Source organism: Chlorocebus sabaeus, chromosome 1 (assembly GCF_047675955.1).
Source record: "Chlorocebus sabaeus isolate Y175 chromosome 1, mChlSab1.0.hap1, whole genome shotgun sequence".
Taxonomy (NCBI): domain Eukaryota; kingdom Metazoa; phylum Chordata; class Mammalia; order Primates; family Cercopithecidae; genus Chlorocebus; species Chlorocebus sabaeus.
In genome coordinates, this window is record NC_132904.1 from 14,221,362 (window position 1) to 14,243,560 (window position 22,199).

The window sequence follows — 22,199 nt, forward strand, 5'->3', positions numbered from 1 at the left end:
AGAAAAAAGAAAAGACAAACTTTCTGGTGGCGGAAGCAGTAAGGTGTGGTGGGGTCACACTTTTTCTAAGTGCACACCCCTGCAGCAGACTAACCAGCCAGGGCTGGGGGAAAGTTAGGATAGTTAACTCTTGGGAAAGTAGGGCTGTGTTTGCATGTGTAGCATGGCATAAATTTTTCAAAGTCCTAATGGACTTTTATATTCCAACCAACTCTCATTTCCTTATTTTGCAATTAGATTAGCTTAAAGAGAAACTGGTAGCTTTTGGAAAACTGTTGAATTTTGGAGAACTGTTTCCACAGCTGCTTTCTGTTTCTCCATTTAGTTTACCTGAAGCTTGCTGGCCGCTGTGTAGGCTCCTGTGTGGCTGGGGCTGTCTGAGCCATGAACAGTTTCAGGGCTGCCATCTTTTTCTGGACAGTGGCAGCATGGGCTACATCAGGCAAGCCTTTGGGAGAGACAGATGAAGTTGATTTCAAAAATGCAAAAATGCCTTGAAACTGCCTGTCCTGGAAGTCCTACCTGGAGGGGGGCTGGGACAATCTGCAGAATGTGGATATGGGATGGGTGATGGACTTGACTTACACCAACTGCAGGACAACTGAGGATGGACAGTATATCACCCCTGATGAAATCTTCACCATTCCCCAGAAACAGAGCAACCTGGAGATGAACTCAGAAATCCTGGAATCTTAGGTTAATTACCAGAGCAGCACCTCCTACTCCATCAACACAGATCTCTCTCTTTATTCCAAAGTCAATGGCAAGTTCTCTGCTGAGTTCCAGAGAATGAAAACCCTTCAAGTGAAGGACCAAGCTATAACTACCCAAGTTCAGGTAAGAAACCTCATCTACACAGTCAAAATCAACCCAACTTTAGAGCTAAGCTCAGGTTTCAGGAAGGAGCTCCTTGACATCTCTGACTGTCTAGAGAACAACCAGACGAGGATGGCCACCTACCTGGAAGAACTCCTGGTCCTCAACTATGGCACCCATGTCATCACCAGTGTCAACTCTGGGGCTGCTCTTATTCAGGAGGACCACATCAAGGCCTCCTTTCTCCAAGACAGCCAGAGCAGTTGTAGTGCCATGACCGCCTCTGCTGGACTTGCCTTCCAAAACACCGTGAACTTCAAACTTGAGGAAAACTATATCTCACAGAATGTCCTTACCAAGAGCTACCTCTCAAACCGAACCAATTCCAGGGTGCAGAGCATCAGAGGGGTTCCTTTTTACCCAGGCATCACCCTCCAGGCCTGGCAGCAGGTGGCCAACCCCCAACCACCTGGTGGCCATCGACCGCTCTGGCCTGCCACTGCATTTCTTCGTCAACCCCAACATGCTGCCTGACTTGCCAGGCCCCCTGGTGAGGAAGGTGTCAAAGACGGTGGAAACTGCTGTGAAGCGCTATTACACATTCAACACCTACCCTGGCTGCACCGATCTCCATTCTCCCAACTTCAATTTTCAGGCCAACACGGATGGTGGCTCCTGCGAGGGGAAAATGACCAACTTCTCTTTCGGTGAGGTTTATCAGAAATGCACTCAGCTCTCAGAGAATAGGGATGTCCTCCTTTGCCAAAAGTTGGAGCAGAAGAATCCACTCACTGGTGATTTCTCCTGTCCCTCTGGCTACTCCCCAGTGTACCTGCTATCCGAGACTCGTGAGGAGGGTTACAACCATCTGGAGTGTTGTAAGAAGTGCATCCTCCTTGTCTTCTGCAAGACTGTGTGTGAAGATATGTTCCAGGTGGCAAAGGATGAATTCAGGGCTTCTTGGTGTGTGGCCAGTAGCCAAGTACCTGAGAACTCAGGACTGCTTTTCGGAGGCCTCTTCAGCAGCAACAGCATAAATCCCATGACAAATGCACAGTCATGCCCAGCCGGCTACTTTCCACTGAGACTTTGAAAACCTCAAGGTATGTGTTTCTCAGGACTATGATTTGGGAAGCAGGTTTGCGGTCCCTTTTGGTGGGTTCTTCAGCTGCACAGTTGGGAACCCCCTGGTGGATCCAGGCATATCCAAAGATTTAGGGGCACCTTCCCTGAAAAAATGGCCAAGGGGCTTCAGCCAGCACCTAGCCCTCATCAGCAATGGATGTCAAGTGTCCTACTGCGTCAAGGCCAGGATCTTTACAGAAAAGTTCCTTCCTCCTGCTAGTCTCCTGCCTTTCACCCAGCCACCCCTTATGAGTGAGGCTGACACCAACATTGTCATAGTGACCAGTTCTGAGAATTCGAGATCCTGGATTAAAGATTCCCAGACCCACCAGTGGAGGCTGGGAGAGCCGATAGAGCTGCACAGCACCATGAATGCCATCCATGGGGATGGTGGTGGTCTGTCAGGAGGGACTAAACTGGTATCGCAGTGGGGGCCACCACCATTCTGGCTGTTGTCATCACCCTGGCCATCTATGGCACCAGGAATTTCAAGAAGAGGGGATACTGGGCATTTTGGAAGAGGCAGAGTTTGGTTCCAGGCACTGCAGCAACTGGAGACACCCCTGACCAAGAGCATTAAATCTTAAATCTCTCCCTGAATAGGGTTTCTCTCATCTCCAAGCAGCGTGGTCATTTCTGATTACTTCTGTTTTCCTAAGTATTGAAATGACAAGTGCAACCAAAATCACATAGAAATTTGTGACTTCTTGTTTAGGTCTCTGGGCCAGGAAATTCATATTGCTACTTGAACAAGGGTGGGGTTGGGGAGCGGGAACAGTTGGGACTCTTGAAGCAAAAGTCATTCTGGGACTAAAATAGGAAGCAGGTGCCCTTTCCCAATGTGTGTCACTTCTTCACCTGAAGGCATCTGTGTAAAAACAGAGGAGGAGGAATGTTAACATTTGGATTTGGAAGCTATGCATTTACTCTGAAGTCTGCAGTGGTTTCCAATGTGTGTGCTGTAAAACTTTCTGCTTAAAGGCACCTCTCTCTCTCTGTCTTCCCCGCTCCCTCACCTTTAAAGTTGTCTGGATTTCATGCTACTAGAGCCTGGCAAAACCCTGAAAAGACACAAGTCCTGCTTGGCCACTGCTTTTTAACTTTTGGGCCTCCCTGTTGACAGACTGTTATCTCCTCCATGTCATCTAAACAGCATCTGAAAAGAAAGATGTTGCCTGAGCCAATTCCACTTTTTTCCAGCTGCCCCATTAAGTCTTCCTGGGACCAGACCACTCTTGGACTTCTGACTAGTGTCATGAAGTCCTCCGAAAATATTTTAACATATAAGCTTCTATTAGTGGGTCAACGGGGAAGGGACAGTTTGTAGACAAGGAGTAAGGAAAGACAGATAAAAACTGAAAAAGATTGTGGTGCTCAGGAGAAACTGAAATTCTTACCCACAACCAACTTCCTCTTAGCTCATCATAAATGGGGCATTGAAAGGAGCTGTAGATTTGGATAGACCAAATTTTATGGTTTCACGTTCTATGTTATCAAAGTACAACCCCTTCCTCTTCCAATAATGGTCCTTACCCTTCCCGTCTTCCTGTTATATGCACACACACACACACACACACCGCACACGCACACCACATTTCAATAAGTTTGCATTGTTCTGGGGGTGAAAAAGGCAAGAAGTTAAAGTAAGCCCACATCTAAGTATTATTTCTTCCCTAAAACCAAAACAGAGTAGGTAACACCAATTATGGACCCTTCCTTTTTTTTCCAGCAGAAAGGGAGCTGACCATGATCAAATCCATGTTTTCAAATGAACTGAAAAAGGCATCCAGCACCATTTGTAACTCATTTATTTCAGTTCCAGGCTGAGAGCCCTGGGGCAGTTAGCAGGACACATGACTGTCACCTGGCAATAGTTGGGGTTTTACTCAATTTTAATACCAATCTCATCTGATTGTAATTACTCCACCACTGTCGTGTTCCCCACAAAATGTTTTTTAAATGATAGATTTATTCACTAAATCAAATATCATTACTGAGTTATCTTCTATGGAGGATGACTGTTCTCTTTGTTAATGTTCACAATCAAGATCTTGGGCTGAGAAGAGGCCCTTCACCAAGGAGTTTGAAGCATCACAGCGTGTGGGGAGGTGGGAACCAAGACACCCATTCATTTCCAACTGAGATACAGAGAAGTGAGTCATAGAATTTGAGCCCTGCTCTCCTGACTGCCCAGCCAGGGACACTGATTTCTATAGCCCCTTTACTTAACCCTGCCTCTTAAGCATAAAACGTTCTTCTAAACCTCTGAGTGTTTTGTGGGTTCTGAGTGTTTTGTATGTTTTAGCCAAGTTAACCACTTGTCTGCAAATACCGACTTCCTATGAATTCTTTGAAGATTATTGAGTCAGAAAGAAAAAATAGAGCCCCAAATTCCCAGGCTTTTAATGCATTAACTGCGTATTGAAACGAGAGGTTCTTCACAAACGTATATTCCCACTAACAAGATTGCACATAAACATGCATTGAAGTATGTACTAAGAAACCCTCTGTCCAACGGCTCATGCATATGAAGTCTGAACATGGGAGTTTGCAGGTTGCATTCATCAAGTCATTTTGCGGAGTCAGATCCCGGATGGAAGAGCTCACAGGCTCTGCCTTCCAAGTCCTGGGTTCCTAACTGGTGGTCTTGTGCTGGGGTCTGTGAGGCGACCAACCCTGACTTCCAAGAAGACCACATCCCATGGACTATCAGAAATAGACACAGATTTGGGTAACAAAGGTGGCTCTGCATTTGCATTTTATTTTTGTGTTCTTGTTAGTTTTGAGATGATTAACATTAAACATTTATTTGAGAAACAACAGGCAGAAGCAACAATTCAAACATGCATCATATTGTAGTCAGGCGAAGGAACCTTTAGAAATGAACATTCACAATTTTAACGATGATTTTTCTTCCACATTTCACTTACTTATTTTCCCAGCCATATGGTCTGTTCCATTAGGTAACAAGTCTAACCAGGTCAAATATGTGGGTGAGAACAATGTAGAATATATATATATATATATATTTTAAGTGGGGGTTGAAGGGACTTTTCCCCCATCCAGTGGAAGGGCTTGTGGTTGCTTACAGACTCAGGGAGGGAACCGAAATCCCTCACAGATAGGTGCACTAATCTACAAAAAGCGGAAGGTCAACAACAGGAACAATTTTGTGGTTGTTCATTTGCCATTTATTGTTCTGCACAGACACCTCATGAGCACCAGGTGGCGGTGTCCTCTCTCAAAGCAACACCAAAGCCTTCAAAACACTCCAGTTACAAATAAACAATTCACCTTAGGACATTTACCTGCCTCTCCCAGAACCCCCAATCTAATGCCGGGGACCACAGAGAAGGAAAGGGGTCGGGGTCCTTTCTTGTACCACATGGGCATTCCCCCAATTCTCTCATGCATACAAAAGTGCATCACCAAGACGAGTACTTTTGACCAAGTATAAAACCACAGAGACGACCACATTTTACAAAAAGTGGAAGAGAATGAAAACACAAAGGCACCACAGCCACAAATACACACTTAACCTTTTAGGGGATGGCCACCTGATGAGGTTTGTCTCCACTTACATTTGCCATCCCTGGAGACTCTGGAAGGGAGAAACTTGGCTGCTGGCGCTAAGAGCATGAAAGGGAAGGCATGGAATCCCCTACTTGGGCCAGGAGAGCACAGCAGAGCTTCTGGTGGGAAAACACTTTGTGTTAAGGTAGTGGATGCACAGGGCTCGGCTGGCAGGGTTCTCACTGAAGTCTCGACCGCACTTTTCCAGTTTGGCACAAGAGAAAGGGCAGAGGCATGCTCCCTGCTTTGCCTGGCACAGTGTTAGAAAGGAAGTTCAAGATCCCTGCTGCCCAGAAAGCCACAGAAGAACAGCACAAGGATGAAGTAATCTCACTGAACATCTGCAGAAAGGACAAGAAATGGGGCACAGATGCAATCAAAAGCCCAGGGGAAAAGGTTTGAAGGTATGAAGATGACCTCTCCAAGTGGTATTGCCATGGGCACAGCAGCTCCCTTTCCATCTTGAGTCCTTTTCCTTCAGCTCCCAGCCACCTCCTTCCCCACCTATACCTTGTTCTCCCTGACGTGGGGAAACTGATATCTCCCCACTGCCTAATTTCACTGTGAAAGTCTGTCTTCTTTTCTTCCCCACCTCCTACTGCCCTGTGGTTCAGTAAGCTCGAGACCATTATCACTCTGGAGGTACTTAGCGAGTCCAAAGCAAATAATTGTCTCATTGATTTGTACTTTCATTACCTCAGAGGCTTTCTCTGTCTGGCATGGGAATACTTCTACCCAGTTAGTGAAGGTATCCACCCATACGAACAGAGGCTGGATGTCCCTTATCCTTGGAATATGGGTGAAACCCATCCGCCAGTCTTCCCTTGGGTAGTCTCCTATTCTTGGTGTTCTGAGGGAAGAATCTGTTAGTTGGCGTTATTTTTAAGGCAAGCCTCACAAACATTAAGTACCTGTTTGACCATTCTAAATAAATGTTTACCTATTGCCATCCTCTGAGTGTCACCATCCTGAGAGCTGAAAGCTCTTTCCCTGAGAGGTGGCCCATTATATGCCCACAGGAGAATACTGAGGGTTTTTTTTTCTTTTATGGAGCCCTTCCAGATCAGGGGGACCTCAGGTGGATCAGAAATATGGGGCGCTCTTGCTGCCAATTTAGCTTGGTCTGCCAACTTATTTTGCTCAGCTGTTTTATCTGTCCCCTTTTGGTGGCCTTTACAATGTACTACTGCCACTTCCCATGGAAAGAAGATTGAGAATAGTAGCCTGTCAATTTCCTGATGGTGTTTAATGGGAGACCCATTGGCTGTGAGGAAGCGTCTCCCTTTCCAGATAGTGCTATGGGCATGGATAACTAAGAAAGCATACTTAGTATAAATATTAACTGCTGTATTAGCGTTCTCTAGAGGGACAGAACTAAATATATATATATATATATATATGATTTTCTTATTAACACGCATGATCACAAGGTCCCACAATAGGCCATCTGCAAGCTGAGGGGCAAGGAAGCCAGTCTGACTCCAAAAACTGAAGAACTTGGAGTCCAGTGCTTGAGGGCAGGAAGCATCCAGCATGAGAGAAAGATGTAGGCTGGGAGGCTGGGCCAGTCTAGTCTCTTCACATTTAGCCATGCTGGCAGATGATTAGATGGTGCCCACCCATATTAAGGGTGGATCTGCCTTTCCCACCCCACTGACTCAAAATGTTAATCTCCTTTGATGACACCCTCCCAGATACCCGGGATCAATACTTTGGATCTTTCAATCCAATCAAGTCGACACTCAGTATTAACCATCACAAGTCCACCACTTGTCAACTTGAACCAATACACATCTCCTAAGATCATATATAATCTTCAAAAATGACAATAATAAAGTCATAATTACACCTAACATAATACAACTATCCTTCATACAACTGGAAGTGCACCTATCCCCAACCCAAATACTGTTACATAAAGTTAACAATACTTAAATTCTGACATAAGTCAAAAAATCTTATGTCACATGATAAAGGAAAACTGGAATGAAGATATTTTCTTAGTACAAGTGTGTACATGCACAAACATGTTCTTAACAAAAGAAGGAGGAAATCATAATGACAACCACAGTCCTCGTTTCTGCAGCTGATCACATGGTCGTAGCTGGTATTGATAACCACCTTCTACTACTACCCATTCTGTATTCCCTTTGCCTTCAGCAAACACCTCAGCAGGTTGTGGGTTTTTTTCCTGGTGGAGCGACCCAAACCTTTATTTCTGAAAGGTCTGGGACATTCGTAGTCCTGTCTAGATTGGACTGTTATAGTTTTCCATTGACCTTAATCACAGGGTATGGTAATACTAAGAGAGGCCCTAATGGATCTCGTGTATTCCATGCATACTCTTCCTTACCTCCATCGTGGAATAGTAGACTGATTTCGCCTTGACAGTCTGGGATAATCATCCCAGCCAACACTGTAACTCCCTTCTTATCCTGTTGACTTAAAAGTAGGAGGAGCCCAAAGTGTCCAGGTGGCAATCTTAACTTCCAATTTAATGGAATCATTGTTGTGTCACCTGGTGACAGCGTTCCTCCCTCTGGAACTAAGACCTCTAGGCCAGCAGAACATAATGTTGCAGAAACAGGAAGCAAAAATTTTGCCAGTGAACACTAGGGGTGGTGGTGAGTGGTGCCATTTCCACTTTCACCCCTTGATTCCTGGACCCGTAAATCTTGGCTATGGGAGAAACATATTGGGTGCTGATTCAGAGCATACACAGCCTTCTGGAGAACTTTGCCTCAGCCCTGCAAAGTATTGTCACCTAGTTGACATTATAATTGTGACTTCAAAAGGCCATTTCAGCATCCTATCAATCCAGCTGCTTCAGGATAATGGGGAACATGGTAAGACCAGTGAATTCCATGAGCACGAGCCAACTGCTCACTTCTTTAGCCATAACGTGAGTGCCTTGGTCAGAGGCAATGCTGTGTAGAATACCACGATGGTGAATAAGGCATTCTGTGAGTCCACAGATGGCAGTCTTGGCAGAAGCATTGTGTGCAAGATAGGCAAACCCATAGCTGGAGTAAGTGTCTATTCCAGTGCGGACAAACCTCTGCCCTTTTCTTAATGGAAGAGGTCCAATATAATCAACCTGCCACCAGGTAGCTGGCTGATTACTCTGAGGATTGGTGCCATGTCGAGGGCTCAGTGTTGGTTTCTGCTGCTGGCAAATTGGGCACTCAGCAGTGGCCATAGCCAGGTCAGTCTTGATGAGTGAAAGTCCATGTTGGTGAGCCCATGGGTAACCTCCATCCCTGCCACCGTGGACACTTTGTTCATGGGCCTATTGAGTGATGACAGGGGTGGCTGGGGAAAGGCTGAGTGGGGTCCACAGAACTTGTCACCCTATCCACTTGATTATTAAAATCCTCCTCTGCTGAGGGCCCTGGTTGGTTAGCACTCACATGGGATAAAATGTCTTCAGTTTTTGACCGAGAGAATTCCATCCACACACCTCTTCCCCAAATTTGTCATCAATTTTCCAATCGTGCTTCTTCCAAGTCCCCAAATACCCAGCCAAACCATTAGTCACAGTCCACAAATCAGTATATAATTGCACATCTGACCATTTCTCCTTCTATGCAAAGTGCACAGCCTGGTGCACTGCTCGAAGTTCTGCCCACTGGGAAGACTTCCCTTCACTGCTTCAGGGATGTCCTAGAAAGGAGCTGCAGTGCTGCAGCTCTCCATTTTTGGGTAGTGCCTGCATACTGTTTGTGAACCCAGGCCTTAGTCTTCTCTTCCTCTGTCAACTGATCATAGGGAACTCTCCATGAGGCCATCGGCACAGGCTTGGGGAGAGAAGGCAGGGTGGCAGGAGTGGAGACCATGGGCATTTAAGCCACTTCCTCATGTAACCTACTTGTGCTCTCGGGACCTGCTCGTGCCCTGTCACATATATACCACTTCCATTTGATGATGGAATGCTGCTGTGCATGACCCACTTTATGGCTAGATGGGTTAGAAAGCACCCAGTTTATGACAGGCAGTTCAGGTTCCATGATGACTTGATAACCCACAGTCAAACGTTCAGTTTTCTTGAAAGCCCAGTAACAGGCTAAGAACTGTCTCTCCAAAGGAGAATAGTATCTGCAGAAGATGGCAGGGCCTTGCTCCAAAATCCTAGAGGTCTCTTCTGTGATTCACCTATGGGGGCCTGCCAAAGCCTCCAAACAGCAACCCTATCTGCCACTGACACCTCAAGCACCATTAGATCTGCTGGGTCATATGGCCCAAGTGGCAGAGCAGCTTGCACAGCAGCCTGGACCTGTTGCAGAGCCTTCTCTTGTCTTGGACCCCACTCAAAACTGTCAACCTTTTGGGTCACTTGATAAATGGGCCAGATTAACAAACCCAAATGAGAAATGTATTTCCTCCAAAATCCAAATTGTCCCACTAGGCATTATACCTTTTTCTTGGTTGTGGGAGGGGCCAAGTACAGGAACTTATCCTTCACCTTAGAAGGAATATCTCCACAGGCTCCACACCACTGGAGCCCTAGAAATTTTACTGAGGGCTGGGCACAGCGGCTCATGCCTGTATTCCCAGTACTTTGGGAGACTTAAGTGGACAGATCACCTGAGGTCAGGAGTTCGAGACCAGTGTGGCCAACATGGCGAAACCCTGTCTCTACTAAAATTACAAAAGTTAGCCAGGCTTGGTGGTGCGCACCTGTAATCTCACCTACTCAGGAGGCTGAGGCAAAAGAATTGCTTGAATCCTAGAGGCTGTGGTTGCAGTGAGCCAAGATCATGCCACTGCACTCCAGCCTGGGTGACGGAGCAAAACTCCGTCTCAAAATAATCATCATCATCATCATCATCATCATCATAAAATAAAATAAATAAATAAAAGAAAAGGAATTTTACTGAGGTGGAAAGTTCCTGAATTTTAGTTGGATTTATTTCCCATCCTCTGGCACGCAAAGGTCTCATCAGTAAGTCCAGTGTGTTTGCCACTTCTTTTTCACTGGATCCAATTAGCATAATGTCATCAATATAATGGAACAGTGTGATATATTGTGGAAGTGAAAAGCAATCAAGTTCTCTCCAAATAAGATTATGTCACAGAGCCAGAGAGTTGATATACCCCTGAGTAAGACAGTAAAGGTATATTGCTGGCCTTGCCTGCTGAAGGCAGATTGCTTCTGGTGGGCCTTATGGACAAGAATAGAGAAAAGGCATTTGCCAAGTCAATGACTGCTTACCAGGTACCAGGAGATGTGTTAATTTGCTCAAGCAATGAAACCACATCTGGTACAGCAGCTGCAATTGGAGTCACCACTGGGTTAAGCTTATGATAACCCACTGTCATTCTGCAAGATCCATATGTCTTCTGCAAAGGCCAAATGGGAGATTTGAGTGGGAATGTGGTGGAAATCACCATCCCTGTATCTTTGAAGTGCTTGATAGTGGCACTAATCTCCACAGTCCCTCTGGGGATGCGATATTGTTTTTGATTTACTATTTTTCTAGGTAGAGGCAGTTTTAATGGCTTCCATTTGGCCTTTCCCACAAAATAGCCCTCACCCTACCAGTCAGGGAGCCAAGTGTGGGGGTTCTGCCAGCTGCTAAGTATGTCTGTGCCAATTATGCATTGTGGCACTGGGAAAATGACCACAGGATGAGTCTGGGGTCAGACTTGTGAGTCAGACTTGAGTGAAAACTCCATTAATTACCTGATCTCCATAAACCCCTACTTTAACTGTAGGACCACAATGATGTTTTGGGTCCCCTGGAATCAACATCAGCTCAGAGCAAGTGTCCAGTAGTCCTTGAAATGTCGGATCATTTCCTTTTCCCAGGTAATGCACAGCTACCCTGGTAAAAGGCCTGAGATCTCTTTAGGGAAGGACGGGAGAAAGATTAACAGCATAAATTGTGGGTAGTGTAATAGGGTCCTTCCCTAAGAGGACCTGGCCTCCCCTTCATTCAAGGGGTTCTGGGTCTGTAAACTGGCTTAAGTCTGGAAATTGACTGAGGGATTCTCTACTTTTATAATTTGAATTTGTCTTTTTTTTCATTTGACCTAGAAGTTTTCTTTTTATATAAATTAAGTAGGAATGCAATAGGCTTCCTATCAATTTCACTTCTAGGAACACAATAATTAATTAGCCAGGGCCGGAGCTCTACCTGAGTCAGACTACTCTGATTGCTGCTGTGCCTCTGCTGTCCATTACGGTAGCTACACCCACCTTGCCTTTGACGGTTGAGTGCCACCACTTGGCTCCTGCCACCTAGGGATCCAATTTTTCCCATTGTATTTAAAATTTGTAGTTGAGTGACTGCAGTTCCCCCTGGTAGATCTGACATACAGAGAAGAGCAATTACAGGGCCCTTCAAAGATGCAGATGCTTCCCTCACAAATCTATTTCACAAGGCATTGGTCCAGGGCATATCTTCTGGACCCTCCCAGCTGGGATGAGTAGGTCTAATATGACTAATTTACTCCACCATCCCAATCTCCCTAAGCCTTTGAATCCCTTTCTCTACATTAAACCAAGGGAGATCAAGCATTTCAAGCTTGCTCATCTTTTAATCCATATTTCAGCCAACCAAGCAAATAAACTATTAGAACCTTTTCTAATTCCCTGAGCTGCAATATTAAATGCAGAGTCCTACTTAGTTGGCCCAAGTCAATAAATTCAGCCTAATCCATCTCTATGTTCTTTCCACTATTATCCCACACCTTTAATATTCATTTCCTTGCCTGTTCTCCAGATTTCTGTTTATGTAAATTAGAAAACTCAAGCAGTTCTTTTCAATTGTAGTGCATGTCCTCATAGGTTACACTCTCAACCTCACCTCTAGGGGCCCACCAGGACTTTAGTCTAGTTATAGGTCTAGAAGCAAACAGAGGTGTTGGGAGTGGCTCCTGAGAAGAATCAACATTGTCTTGCCTGGCAACCGCCTCAGGAGAGGCCATCACTCTTACCTCCAGCAGCACAGGGTTTATCTCCAAAGGTGTAAAGGCTGATGGCAGTATGGGTCAGGGAGGGGATGTTGCCACTACTGGGGGTGGGGAGGCTGCTTCTTCTGGCAAAGAAAGGTTTATCAGAGTTTGCAAACTCAGTGTCCCCAGCTTCATCAGGGTCCTCCCACACATCCCCACTCCAGGTTGCAGGGTCCCATTTTTTCCCAGTCAATGCCCTCACTTTAACAGTAGACACCTGGCCAGGTTGTGCATGCACCTTTTGTTGCAGGTTAGCCACTTGCATGACAAGAGCATGTGTCTGTTTTTCCACAATTTCAGCTCTTTCTCTATAGGAGATAAGACTCACTCAGGGCAATCTTAGCAGATTGAAGGGTCAGATCTCTCTTTTGAAGTCAGGAGTTAGAATCCCTGAGTTCATCATTTTCTTTCATCACTTTGTCCAGTGAACTTAGGTGCAACCAACCAGCTTCATTATGTTCCTTGGTTTTCCAAATATAGTCAAAGGTATTACATATAGAGTCACTAAACTCTTTGCCTCTGATGAGCAGTGAATCAGGAGTGTCAAATGCATTTATTTTGCATAACTGTCTAAACAGTTCATGCCAAGGACTATCAGTGTTCTCCATACTATTGGAAGTGGAGTCCTTAGCATTTTTGAGTCTAATCATATTGAGCAGCCAACTCTAGAAACCCCCAAACCAAGGAAAGAACTCCATCCTTAATATTCTTTTCCTTTAGAACCATCCTACTCCCAGTACCAAAATCTGTATTAGCCACAGTTCTTTAGAGGTACAGAACTAATATATATGAGTTTATTAAGTATTGACTCACATGATCACAAGGTCCCACAATAGGCCATCTGCAAACTGAGGAGCAAGGAGAGCCAGTTTGAGTTCCAAAAGTGAAGAACTTTGAGTTCGATGGTCGAGGGCGGGAATCATCCAGCATGGGAGAAAGATGTAGGCTGGAAGGCTAGGCCAGTCTAGTCTTTTCATGTTTTTCTGCCCCCCTCCTTTTTTTTTTTTTTTTGAGACAGAGTCTCATTGTGTCGCCCAGGCTGAAGTGCAACCGTGTGATCTCAGCTCACTGCGACCTCCGCCTCCAGGGTTCAAGTGATTCTCCTGCTTCAGCCTCCTTAGTAGCTGGGATTACAAGTGCACACCACCATGCCCCACAATTTTTTTGTATTTTTAGTAGAGACAAGGTGTCACCATGTTGGTCAGGCTGGTCTTGAACTCCTGACCTCATGATCTGCCTGCCTCAGCCTCCCAAAATGCTGGGATTACAGGCATGAGCCCCTTCTTAGCTTCTGGCTTTAGGGGATATTGTTTTTTGTTAGGGAATGAAGTGGAGTCCTTTAAATGGATTTGGACTGATGTGGCTGTGGTGGCTCAACCAATTTTTCCTTGAATTGCCCAAACTTTTGGGTTTATAAAGAGTCTATCCTGGAGCCATAAGGATGGTGGTCCCCATATGAGCTAAAATATACCTACCTAGCAGAGGAGTAGAGCTTTCAGGCATGATTAGAAAGCTATGAGTAAACAAGAGGTCTTCTCAGCTACAACTAAGGGATTGGGGAAAGTATCAGGTTAAGGGCTTTCCTGAGATGCCCATCACAATCATACTAAGGGAGGTGAGGAGAACAGAAATGGCAGCTCTGGTATTGAGAAGGAAGTTCACCTTCCTCCCTTTGACCTCCAGAATCACCTGGGGCTCCTGGATGGTGATGGCAACCTGAGATGTTGGAGCCGGGGAGTCGAGTCCTCGGACCTTTCAGTTTTGCTGGACCAGTTGTGAGGCTGGCTCTGGACCCAGCGACCTGTACCTCTGGGGACGGTCTGCCTGCCTTCCAGTGGTACCCACCACAGGCTGGACAGGGTCAAGGTGATCTTGTCTTGCTGTCTGGGCAATTCTTCTTAGAAGTGCCCTGGTTTGTCACACTTGTAGCAATTAGCAGGTGCGCCTAGGCGATCCTGGGGTCTGGAGGCCTGTAGAGCAGCTACTAGAGCCCCTGCCTTTTTCTTATGTCTCCTCTCTTTCTCCTAAGCCTCCTCCTGAACTCCATTGTAAAAGACTAAGGTGATCACCTTTAGGTGGTTTTCTAAAGTGCTACCTGGTCCTATGGTCTGTTTTTGTAGCTTCCTCCTGATATCTGGTGTTGCCAGAGTAATAAATTTATCATTTAGGATTAGTTGTCTCTCAACTGAATCAGGAGATAGAGGGGTGTGCTTCACCAAGTCCTCTCTTAGCCTTTCCAGAAAGCCAGAGGGATTCTCATCTAATCTCTGGTTGATCATAGTTTTGAGTAATTGAAAGGCTTAGCTCTAGTCCTTCCTAAGCCCTCCAATACGCATGCCTGAAAGTGTTTCCTCCTCCATTCTCCCGTGTTATCATCATGGTCCCATTTAGGGTCCTCCAATGGTATTGCTGTTTTTCCAATTGAGTAAGTCTCCTTGCCTTCTCTGGCACTATAGGATGTGCAAAGCTCATTTCCAAATTTCTCTGCAACTTGCAGGGAGGCCTGTTTCTAACAGTGGTCAGGGTTTGCTTTAAGAGTAATATAATGTCCTTCCAGGAGAGTTCAAATACTTGGGTTAAATCCTGGAAAGCCGTTATATACCTGCCAGAGTCACCTGAAAACCTACAAAGAGCTACCTTTAACTCTCCCTTTAGAGAAAAGGGAACCTGTGCCTTAATAGGGCTGTATTCACAAGGCATTTCTTGTAGGGGCATCAGTGAGGCTTGGACTCAACTAGAACAAAAATTTATATGATGGGGCAAGTTTAAGGGGGGACCTGGACAGGGTCGATAGGATTGACCAAGAGAACTGGCTTCAGGGACTGGTGCCTTTTCTGGGGACATTCTAGGGTTTGTTTCCCTGGTCCACTAGGACTGTCCTTTGTGGGATTTTTTGATATAACCATTAGGAGGGCTGCACCCACAGTGCTTCACAGTGTTACCAGAGGTCTGGGTTATCCTGGGTGAACCCCTAGGAAATGTTGCAGTTTCCTTACTTCTTAATTTAGCAAGTTCCAAGTTCTTGTCTCGTGACCATGAAGAATGAGGTATGCAGAAACAGGAGGGTGGGTAAGGCAGAGTCGAGTTTTATTAAGTGACAGAAAGACAACTCTCAGTAAAGACAGGGGACATGAAAGTGGGTTGCTGCTGACCAGCTCATCCAGGGGTTTTTATCCCTTCTTTCTAGGGATGTTTTTCTCATTTGCATCTTACATTACCTCCTACTTCCAAGTTGCTTCCTAGTTCCACTTCTCACTGTGCAGGTGCATTCTTGTCCACAGTTACTCCATTGTCATTATTACCCATAGGCACCACAGAAAAGCCCAATTAGGGGTGATGGTGGTAAAACTGCAATGTAGATGTCATGTTCATGATAATATAATAAGCTGGGTCAAATTAAGGACATTTAGTTGATTTATTGCACTTGTGCCTAAGTTGGGACAGTCCATTCTGAGCAAACATCCTGGTATAAGAGGAAATTCTTAACCACATCTCCACCTGCTAGCTACATAACGGGGGCAGTGCACATGCTTCCTTGTGGGTGTTGTTCTCTCCTGAGACTCTCCTTCTCTACCTGCCTAGCCAGTCCCTAACTGCCTCCTCTCACAAAAGGTACAGTGACTGGTCTAAGGTCATGCAGAAAATTGGCTGGCAGAGGGGCCCAGACCTAGAGGAGGCCTAGGGACAGAACATTTTAAGGCCAAGGCTGGGTCCTTATGCCTGTGCTGGATGAAATCCCAACCCTACAATAAGAAGTTACTTCCTCTGACAACACCTGGGTTCACTAAAAAAAGAGGAGACAGAAAGCCTCCCACAAACCCGGCTCAGGATGATGTGTCTTGCCTTGTAGTCAGCTTTGCCTTCTCTCAGTGGGAAAAGGGGCCAAGTTCAGTACTGCCAGCAAACACAGGACTGGCCTGGTGACCACTATTTACAGCTTGCCCTGGGGCCCAGGGAAAACAGCAGGGAAGGGTCCCACTGGGCCACTTTAAGAACATACAACCCCAAACACAAGGAAAGGGTGAAGGGACTTATTTGGGAATTTCCAGCTGAAGGACATGGGTTTTCTTGGTTTCCATTCTGGGGCATCTGAGAGCCTGGAACTCTAGTTCATCGAGGTGTGGGGTGTATTGAGGAGGAAGCAGTTCACAGGGGGCCAGCCGCAGTGCCTCAGTTCTCAAGAACAGGCCACATTCCTGGGCCCTTCCTCACACTGGTACCTGGGAGACAATGACCCAGTTTTTCTGAAATGATGATTGCTGTTCTGAAGAGCATGTTCGTGGATATACTGACAAGTTTTGACTTTTCTATGTCTTTTAAGAAACTGTTTCGGGGAGTCCTGCATTAGAACAATGTGGGTGCCCTTGCTCTAGGTGGGAGGACACCTTAGCATCTTGGTCCCAGCTGGCCAAGCTGAGGATGGACTTGGCCATGAACCCAGCATGTGGTTCAGCCCCAGCAGGAATTTGCCAGGACAAACCAGGGAGGAAGGTTCAATCTGGTCTGTTGGAAAAGCAGCTGCCCACCTGGAGTTGTATATAGAAATGGGCTTCCAATCACTCCAGCTCTGTGAGCGTCTCTCCAATGTACATGCCTGAGAAAAAAAACAAGTGAGGAGACTCACCTCAACTGTGTCACATGGGTGTCCCCCAAGCATACCTGCCTCACCTGGAAGAGGAGAGAAGGACTCGTGACCTAAAGTGGCTCAGAAACTTGCAGTGGAGGGTGATGGATAGGATGGGGTTCTGGGAAGGAAGAGAAGGCAGGAGCTGCTGGAGGGGAAAGGAACATTGACCATGCACCTGCTGGGCACCAGGCACATCCTGTGAGCTTCTGTAATCCTCACGTCCAGTGGGGGTGTCTGTGTGTGTGTTTATGTGTGTGCACGTGACATCCCAAGGTCAAGCCAGCATCTGTCCCACTCAACGCTGGTGTCCTATCTTCGGGCTGCTGCTCTCTACAGTTGATTGGTCTGGGCAGCTGACAGCAGAAGTTGTCCCCTGGGAGGTTGCACACACTATTTATGAGATGTCCCATTGCTCCAAACACCTGGCATGGTCAAGAGGCTCCAGGGATGCTGAGCTATGCGGTAAGACCCTCCCCAGATTTGAATTTTCCCTCAGCTGCTCATCAGCTCAGCAACCTCACAAATGACTCAGTGTCTCTGAGCCTCACTCCTCTTACCTGTGAAGGTTTATCTCCCTCCCCCAGGGTATTCATGGAGATTGAACAGGGTAATGGCCTTCTGGGGAGTGATCACCCCGGGTCCTGATGCACTAACTGATACCTCCATTCCCTTCCCTAATGGGAGTCACCTCGAGCCCATGATGACAACTTGTGACTTTGCATTGAGGCTTGTTTATTTATTATTTCAGGTTCAGCCAAAAATCCAGCCCCTCTCAAAGGACAAAGATTCAACCCTCCAGAATAGTTCACAAACACTTCTCAGAGTCCTGCGTGCTGTGCAGCTGGTGGTAAACATCTCCGGGAGTCTCGCCAACACTGTGAGTAAGGCAGCCTTTTTACCCATTTCACAGAAGGAGAAACTGAGGCTTAGTGAGGACAAGTAACTAATTCTGCCTCCCACGCTTCGCTCCCTAGAGTTTCATGTGTGCATCTGTTAAAATTCTCCTTTTATTGCCAGTAGTGTTTATGTATAATTAAAATAGCTCACATCTGTTGAGTAACAGTCACATTACGACCTGCATTAACTTCCACTTAATGCCTGTTAAAGGATTAGCAACCCCTTTTGCAGATGAGGAAGGCGAGGCACAGAGAATTAATGTCCACACCATGCTTATCAGTGAGTGGAGTGGGAATTCAAACCTAGACCTTATGGGCCTAGAGCCCTCCTCAGCCATCACCTCTCATTCTCCATTAGAGTTGGTTATCATGTGAGTTGAGGTCCAAAGGTTAATGGAAGTTATTATTCATCTTCTCCACAGATTGAACTTTTTATCTTTACCTAATGTCCTCTTCATCCTTTTAATGCTTTGGACCCTAAAACCCACTCAGATATTAACTTTGCCAATTCTTTCTTTTTGGTTACATGTGCCAGGTATACTTTTGTCAAACTTTTAATTTTGGGTGTTTTGTTTTGTGTTTTTGTTAGTGAGACAAGATCTCACTTTGTCGCCCAGGCTGCAGTGCAGTGGCGCAATCTCGGCTCACTGCAACCCCCGCCTCCTGGGCACGAGCAATCCTCCTGCCTTAGCCTCCCAAGTAGCTGAGACTACAGGCACGAGCCACCACACCCAGCTAACTATTTGTAATTTTTTTGGTAGAGACAGGTCTTGCCATGTCACCCAGACTGATCTCAAAACTCCTGGGCTCAAGCGACCCACCCACCTTGGCCTCCCAAAGTGCTGGGATTATAGGCATGAGTCACTGTACCTGACCCAATTCATAATTTTGAACCTCTTCTTACTATCCTGTTTCAGATTTTTTTTGTAAACAACTATAGCTGGATTTTGTTTTCTAACCCAGTCTAAAGCAGTCTCAGATTTTGTTAGAACAACTGAGGGATCTGACATTTTTATGTCACTTTATTCTATGTGAATGGTTTATTTTACTCCTTTTTCCATAGTTTTGATGGTTTGGGCAAATTACTATTTATTCTCTTTCTAATTCTCAGTCTGTCATTTCAGCCAAGGGTTACTTCCTAATCATTACATAGAAACATTATAAATAAACCAGGGAGGAAGGTTCAGTCCAGTCTGTTGGAAACGGGGTAAGCACCTGCCTCCCCCAGCACTCTCTCTGCTTCCTTCTGCCCTGCCCTCCCCAGTAAGAGCTACCCCAAGAAGGCTCTTATCCCTGCCACCTTCCACTGATATTTTCCTATAAACTGTGAGACTCAACTAACAATGATTCCTTGTCCTTCCATCTTGGGGTCTCTACTCTGGTCAACTGCCATTTTATTAGAGCCTTTCTTGATGATTTCCCTCAGACGTAACACAAGCGGGAAATATCCTCTGAATTCCTCTTGCTCGTCTGCAAAATATATTTCTTAGTCAGGTCAGCGAATGGTGAGGCTTCCTGGGCCCAGTCCAGCCAGAGCCCTCCGGCTTTCAGTGCTGCAGATGAGGAATCTGCTGCCAATGTGTTTTTTTTTTTTTTTTCTTCCTCCTTTGTCAATTATCTGTTTATTCTGTTGGGAAGCCTCTTTGATTTTATCTGTAGATTTCAAGAATGTCACCAGGAGATGCCAAGGGTGTATCTTTTTCTTTAATGTAACCCTGCCTGGAATTCTACCAACCTTTTCAATGTGCAAACTCATGCTTTCTTCTGATCAGGGAAAATTTCTACTATTATATATTGATCATATTCGCCATCTCCAGACCTGCTTCCTCTTCTCCTTCCCGAGCCCCTAACATTCACAGGTAGATGAAAAGACATCCACCAAGCCTATCTTTTCTTTCGTGACTTCCACCTGTGTTTCCGGTTTTCTGGGAGGCCTTTGTTTCCCAGAAACAATCTCCTTTTCCACTTGATTTTTTGAATTTTCTAAATTTGAAAATCCTGGTTCTAGAACCTCTTTTCTTGGGCAGTATCTGATTTCCCCGGGTTTTTGAAACCTAACATTTGCCCAGTATGTGCCCCTTGACTTTCCTTCTCCCTCCAGCTGCGGGTCCCTCAAGGCCACTCCATGTCCCCTGCAGCTGGGTCCAGCTGTGGGGTCCCCTTCCAGTGGGTGCACGCTTATGCCTCTGGCCCCAGACCTGCCTGGGGGCAGCAATAGCTTTCAGCAACCTCTGGGACAGAGGGCAAGGGAAGGAGAGAGCGGAAAGACTTGAACCCCCCCGCCTCTGTTGAGAGGCCCCACTCAGGACTCTAACGACAGGAATTGATTCCCACTTTCTCTTCTGACTTGTTTTTGTAGAGATAAGGTTTTGTCATATTGCCCAGGCTGGTCTTGAACTCCGAGGCTCAAGTGATCCTCCAGCCCTGGCCTCCCAACGTGCTAGGATTACAGGTGTGAGCCACTGCACCCCACCCAGTGCCTTTGTAAGAGACCTTAGCCCCCTTGCCTCTTCTGCCATGTGAGGACACAGGGAATCAGAAAGTGGTCCCTTACTAGACACTAAATTTGCTGGCACCTTGATCATCTTGGACTTTGTCTCCAGAATTGTGAGAATAAATGTCTGTTTATAAGCCACCGAGTTTATGCCTTTTTTTTTTTTTTTTTTTTTTTTTTTTTTGTCACAACAGCCAGAATGGACTAAGACATCCTCCCTGGGGAAAGCCCCCACCTCAGCCCCCCTGTTTCTCTGCCTTCATCACCCAGCACTCACTGGAATGTCAGCTCCACCCGGGCAGGACCTTCTTTGTTCCCCCCGCTAGACAGGCCTGGCTGTGAGTATGGTGGGATCTGTGCATGGGCCTGCTGGCTGACAGCCTGTCTTTCTCTATGCTGCTGAAAAAGAGGGTTTGTTTCTTATTTCCAGCTTTCTAAAACGTATTTTTATAATTACAAACATCAGAAACACAGTTCCTATCTGTAGGGCTGCAATGGGCCAAGTAAGATGGAGCCAGGGAGACAGGAGAACACAGCCTGGCTTACCTCCGGGTGTGGGGTACAGAGCCAGGCCCTGCCGTGCCAGCTGTGCCTCCTCCCAACCCAAGCAAGCAGGCAGCCCAGACTCAGTGAGGGGATCCAGGCTCTGGTCTGTCTTGCTGTATGGTGTTGGCCACAGGTTCCCCTCTCTAGACCTCTGAGGTTAGAGTCGGCCGGTGGTTCCCTGTGGGGCTGGCTCACTGCCTTGGAAAACAACCAGGAAGGCAGATTTCCAGGCCCCACCCAAGACCTAAGGAATCAGCCCCGGGGAGCAGGTGGAGATGAAACCTGCATTTAAACTAGCCTCTTTAGTGGTTCTCAGGTGGCTGCGGGGACTGTGGGTTGAGACCATCTCCAAGGATAGATTCAGGAAGATCCAACTCAGTTTTGCTTTTAAGTCTCAGCTCAGACCCCTCCTGGCTACATAGACCCATGAGCCTTCTTGCCTCAGGTTTGTCATCTGTGAACCGGGCTGGGGAGGATTCTAGGGGCCGGTCCATGCACAGAGAGGACCTCACACCGAGCTGGCAGGATGCAGAGATAGTGCCCGCCCTGCTGTTCTAGGGCAAGATGCTCTGGCTCTCTGCCCATTGCTGTCCACACCTTCGCAGGAAGTGGATGATACATGTTAATTTAATTAATCAGCTGAAATCCTGAAGGCTTCCTAAGGGCATCTTTTCAACTGTCTGGATGGGTCGGGGGAAATCCCGGCCCCACAGCAGGGCTCCTGGGGCCAGCTGGCAAAGGTCCCAAATAGCTGCTGAAGACCTAGGAAGAGGTCAGGTGGCCTTATGGCCAGGGGCTGGGGCCTGAGCTGTCGGCTTGAGGCTTGGCACTGACAAGTCAAAATTCTGCCCGACTGGTCTCTTTCTTGCTATGAATAAACATTTGCCGTCATCTGGATTAATCTCCAGCCTCTCAGCCACTCAGTGGGAGTGACTCCTCCTTGCCAGGGGGTGCCCTCTGGGCCTCAGAGGGTGAAGGACCTGGGACCTCTTGTGAACAGCGCATTCAACCCCACAGTGTGTGAGTTTCTTGCGTTGCCATTAGTTGGGAGCATTTAGTTTCCCAGGGCTACCATTCGGGTGAGCTGTGTGGGCTCCTGGCAGGCTGGGTGCCATTCAGAACCCGCTTCACCTTCGAGGGGGTCGTGAAGACCGAGGAGGCTTGG

At 46.5% G+C, this 22,199-nt stretch overlaps 1 pseudogene; it reads left to right on the top strand.

The window, feature by feature from the left end:
• Positions 1-369: 369 nt before the first annotated feature.
• LOC103234974 (macrophage-expressed gene 1 protein-like) lies at positions 370-3,042 on the top strand (annotated as a pseudogene).
• The last annotated feature ends 19,157 nt before the right edge of the window (positions 3,043-22,199 follow it).